Genomic DNA, 6,012 nt, shown 5'->3' with positions numbered 1-6,012 from the left:
GTGGTTTCAATTGTTTCGAACCCAGCTACTTTTATTTTGACGGTACACAGCAATAAAAGCATGAAGAAGCTGAGAAAAACTTTCGTTGGACATGCCTCGGAGCATCTCTAATGGAATGAGATTTTTTTATTTTTAAAATGCCACATCATGACCAAATGTAAAAATCCTATTTTTTCCACTATAAAAATCATTCTATCAATTCTTTTTATAAACATCACACTCAACCATTCACTTATCCGGAAAAAATCTCAATTATTTATTGATAAATCATTCATATATCATCTAATTTATTAAAAAAATAATATTATAAATTTATAAATTTAAAAACAAGAATACAACATTGAATAATAAATTATTATAAATAATTTATAAATAATCTTTTACTTATAATTTAATCAAGTCGGCTCGAAGTTGATGATGTATTTAATTATCACATAGTTCATAATTTTTTCAAAGCTATTATTCAACCTCTTGAGTAGAGCTTTGAAATATCTGTGCTTAGAGATGTAAATGAACTAAGCTACTTATGAGTTATTCGAAACTGGATTCGATAAAACCTCGTTTGAGCTCTTTTAATAAGGCTCGTAATTAAAATAAACAACCAAGCTCAAATTTCACAATATTCCACTCGTTAGTTCATGAACATGTTCGTTAGTAAACTCATGAATCAACTTTTAAATGAAAAAAACAATAGTTTTAATATTGAATTTATAGATTTTACACTATATGGATAAATATATTAAATTTATTTATTAGAATAAAATTATAAATTTTAATAAGAATATTATAATTTCTCTAAATATATAATTTTGTCTTTAATGAATATTTAAATTTATAATTTATATTTATTAAGCTCATTTATGTTTGATAAGTTGAATGCCTGGTGAGTCTGGTCGATGCTGAAATATAGATCAAACAGCTCGAGTTCTCCGATTATAAGCCAAGAGTCAAACTTAAACATTTAAGAGTTACATTTCTCGTTGGCCGTGTCCATATCGATCCCTTAGGCCGACCAGACTCAAGTTGAAACTCGAGTTGGCTTAAGCTTCTTGATGTTTTGATTATGTTGATGTTCATAGATGTGGAGGTGGAATTGAATGCGATCGGGGAAGTGTAGTGTATTCTTCCCGATCGAGTCGAAGCAGGATGATGCAGCAAGGGTGGCGAGTAGGAGTGTTGAGCGGTGTGGTCAGACCGTGAAGAGTGAGGGCACGAGGGAAGGACTAGAGGACTCTACGAACCAGCTCGAGGTGAGGGTGGTCTGGTGGTGAGCCGAACGCAGGAGATTGGATGGAGGGTGGTCGGCCAACGGGGCGAAATGCGGTCGGAGTGAAGTGCGTCGAGTCAGTCAGGCTGGTAGGTGAAGTGGTGATAGGTGACGAGTGAGTTGATGGCTGAAGCTGGCTATTGGAAAGACACTAGCAGTGAAGTAATGAAGCCGACGGAAATCTGTAAGGGTGAGGTTGACGGACGACACCTGTGTGGAAGTCGAAGAGTAGGTCAAACTAGATATTTGGTAAAAATCCGGAGATAAGGGTCATCTAGTGGGACATCTAGTGGGACGGTGAGTGAAGTAAGGAAGTCCTCGCGCATGCGACTGGCATGAGGAGAGAAGGAGAAGGGTCGGGAGAAAAGTCAGGATTGCATTAGACACTTGATCAGGTCTGTTAGGACTTAAGATTGATTAGTCAAGGGTTATGAACGAGGTCAGTGCATTCCCGAATGCTTCGTAGTCGCGGTCGCGGTTGATCAATGATTGGTTTAGAAGCCCAGTTATCAGAAATTGACTGTTGAAGCCCAATCGGAATGAGTCAGTCGTACATTGGGAGAAGGATGATTCCGATCGAATCAATAGAGACCGATGATTGGGAACGCCGAGCGAATAAAGTTCTTCCCGATCGATCAATCGACTTGGGGAAAGAATCGAGGTTGAATCAGGTGCTATGCGAGAAATCGGTGAGAAAGGTGTTGACTTTCTTTCGGTGAACTCTACAGCGAAATTCACGTGATTTCGGAACGACCCTTGATTGTTGGGATATGGCGATTAAACCGCCTGAATCGAGATCAAGGGATCGATTAAACCTCCCCAATCGATTGATGACCGCTTCGAAACAGCCTGAGGCCGCGATGAGCCATATGACTTCCGTTCCTCTCTTCACAATTTCTCGGGTCTCGCTCTTCGGGCTTCTTGGAAAGTCTTTGGGAGAGGCACCTAAGAGACTAGCTAGGGTTTCATTTGTGTAAATCTTGTAAGAGATTGAACTTCTGTTCTTCTGCTGCTCAGGTCAGGCAGACAAGGCTGAGGCTTCACGTTGGTGAAGATGTAGAGAAAGAGTCGAGAGAAGTGCCTCGCTAGATCACGATTACGAGAAAGTGGAGTTCATTTACCAGAGTTAGAATAAATCACGATTAGTTATGATGCAGGTTAGTCACCTCTTTCAATCTCAAACCAAGAAGCAACTACACAACGCAACGCGGTTTCGAGTTCTTTCCGCTGCACAACAACTCAGCCTGAAATCGATTCTAACGACCGATACACACTAGCATCTTGGCCGACAAAATCGGATCCTTATCGTGACCGAGACTTACTACTCGTACATTCATTCAATCATATTTGTTGATTGTATTAAATAATTACATTACTATCTATCATCTTCAATAGATTCATGTTGTAAAATAATACACATAGATTCTATATCATTTAACGATTATTGTTGGGTGGACGTGAAATCACCGGCCATCAATCAGAATCTCGGACGGCGATAATAAAAGAAAAAGGATCCGCAAACGTATACGAAAAAGGTTCCTGATCTATGATCTAGTCACAATAAAAGGTTTCACCAGCCCTACTGGATATGGTCCACGATCGAAGGAGTCATCGATGATATCAGATACCTCCGGTAGGGTAGAAATATCCACACAAGCGTGCACACCTTGGTGGACGAATTGGAGGAGAGAGGGCTAGCTGGAGCTAGCTAAAAGTCCAATCATGATATGGCCGGCCATTCCATTCCCCACAGTCGAGCCACCATCACAGTGTGACCCACCATTAGTGTGGCAGATTACAAGACAAAGGTAGACACATCAAGAGGTGTCATTAAAAGAAGGCTGGCAAGCACACTTGTGTGACACACTTTGATGATGGTGCAATGGCGTTATAATTCAAATGCGAATCACTCAAATGATGTGGCGAAATGAATTGGATCGAATAGTAGTCGAAGTTGAGTCGACAAATGAGTGAACTCTGTATCTGACGAGTTCGATCTATCTCTCGATCCATGGTTGGAATCTCACAAGACATAATGTGGTCTAATCAACCATAAAATTGATTCTAATCTAAAGACCAATTATTAAATTGATTGATGAGCAATGATGGTGTACTAAATTAGACTCATTATTATTAGATGAACTCATGAACTGATGCACCCAATTAGCTCAATTATGATTATTCTTAATCCAATTTGATTCATCAAATGAATCTAATCCTCTTGGTTCATCATATGAACCTAATCTCCATCAATTGTCTTAGTGTGTGACCATATAGGTTCTTGTAACTGGTAATGCCCTAAACCCATTTAGGGCAATAATAATGGTATCTAGCAACACATCATTACTACCCAAGTTACAAGAATGTTGAGATCCAACATCACTGACTACTAATTGTGACTCCTCACAATATATGACAAGTGTCCTTCTATCCTAAACATCTAGATTGATCAATATGAGGCATGTGTTATCCTCTAATCAATCTAAATCTTGAACTCCAAGTAGACTCACTCAAATCAAACTCAATATCTTATATTGACTCATTTGGGCATCGTGGTCTCACTCTATCAAGAATATCGATGTCGCTCCGTCATATATGATGTATCCCATCTATCACTCCTCGCAATAATATACACGACCGCTATAGTCCACCCGTGTGACATCACCACATAATGAGGAACTATGGTGATCAGGTCGTACTGACTAGTGACTATTGCCAACATGAGAAAGTATATGACACTCATATAACGTCCATGATACTTTCTCGTGGTGTTATAGATACATTCTCTAATGCATACTACTGTGTCAATGATATTTGATATCTATGACTTGTGATCAAGTCATCGGTTGACACCTACATGCTGAGTCTTATTTGCATTCACACAGAATGTTAATACCTAGATTAGGAATGATTACGAGTAGTAGTGTTCCTATATTATCTCACTATCGATTCAACCAATCGATTGATATGTAAGAACCTTCTATTATGGTATATTCGACACCAATACACAAGTATAATAACCAAAACCAAATGCCTTTATTTATATAGAATACGATACAACAAGTCCAAAATACAATCAAATGATTGGCTCTAGGGACTCTCACAGCTAGCACACTAGCACTATCAGTGCAATCGAAGGCTCATTACTACCACCGTACTTGTGACCTGCCTCCGCCCGCGAAGCCTCGGTCAAGGATCCGTGTCATCCGTAGATCAAGACTTCACATCTCCTCTCTCGATGATCTCTCGAGATGAGAGCGTCGAGTATGTGTTTGGTCTGGTGAAGCGAGGTTCAGCGCATAGCTCCATTGTTGTCAATAGGCTCGAATGGGTCAAGAATGTTAGAACCACCCCAAGTTCGATGATGAACTCATGGATCCTCCCTCGCTACCGTGACAATGCACTCCTCGTTGTAGAATCAACTCATGTCTTGAACTCTTCCAGGTGACAACACCACCATTAATGCAAAATACGATCCGATTGCGATCGGAATCATCCTGATCGGTCTGGACCCTTTACAACTAGCTCATCATTGCTTCCATATATCAAGAAATATTCTTTAGTCCTTCTCAAGTACTTAAGAATATTCCGTATCCAAAGACTTTCACTGGATCTCGATCGTGCTGCATCTATGCGCATCGATACGGACATCGTCGAGTACATAAGACATGGTCGACGTCCTATGGCCGAGGCATAAGGGATCTGATCCATGCAGCCTCTCTCCTCTCAAGAAGAGGGACCTTGAGTCTCGAAGACTCACGCCATGACGACATCGGTAAACTATCTCTTCTGGAGTTCGCAAAGCCAAGAAGGAGTAATGTCAATATGTATGACCGACTTAGGCCAAGCAATCTCTTAGATCTATCTCTAGATCCGTATCTCTAGAATGTGGGATTCTTCACTAAGTCCTTGAGAACAAGTCCCCAGCCAAGTCTTGACAGTCGTAGGGATGTCTTTCACGTGAGCGATGTCATCCACATGCAATATGAGGAAGACAACTATGTCCCAACCTTACCTGTAGACATAAGGTTCATCTTCTCTTGATGAAACCAAACTTTGATTGCATCATCGAATCGAAGATTCCAGCCCGAAGCTTGCTTTAGTCCATAAATGGACCTATGCAACAGATACTTGCTTTGGATCTACAAAACCCTCGTGTTGTGTCATGTAGTTTCCATTCAGAAATGCGATTTTGACATCCATCCGCCGATCTTAATAATGGTAAGTCGCAATAGCAAGCATGATCCAAATGAACTTAAACATCGCTACTAGAGAAAAGGTTTTATCATAGTCAATACCATGAACTGCTTGAAACTTTAGCTACCAAGGGCCCTTATAGATAAGTTCATCCATGTCAGTCTTTCTCTTAAAGACCCACTTCGGGTGGATCAACCAAAGTCCATACTTGGTTGGTGTACATGGATTCTATCTGATCTCATGGCCTCTAGGCATTTCTAATCTGGTCTCATCACAGCCTTCATAGGCTCATCTATGAGCACAACGTCATCATGGTCGACAAGAGAAATGAATATCTCTCGTGTCGACGTACCCTATCGGACTAGGTATGTCTACTTGATGCGGTTTGTTCCCTCAACTCTTTGGAACAACATCATCCACAACACTTTTGGTTCAAGTTCAACTTCCATCGAGGCATCGATACTATTGTTGCATCTTGAACAAGATCGATTGAACGTCTCCCTAGTCTTTCTAGAAACAAAGTCCCTTTAGAAAGATCTGACCCTGAT

The sequence above is a fragment of the Zingiber officinale genome, chromosome 5A (assembly GCF_018446385.1).
Source record: "Zingiber officinale cultivar Zhangliang chromosome 5A, Zo_v1.1, whole genome shotgun sequence".
Taxonomy (NCBI): domain Eukaryota; kingdom Viridiplantae; phylum Streptophyta; class Magnoliopsida; order Zingiberales; family Zingiberaceae; genus Zingiber; species Zingiber officinale.
The sequence above is the reverse complement of the archived record's forward strand: the minus strand, read 5'-3'. Positions refer to the sequence as shown.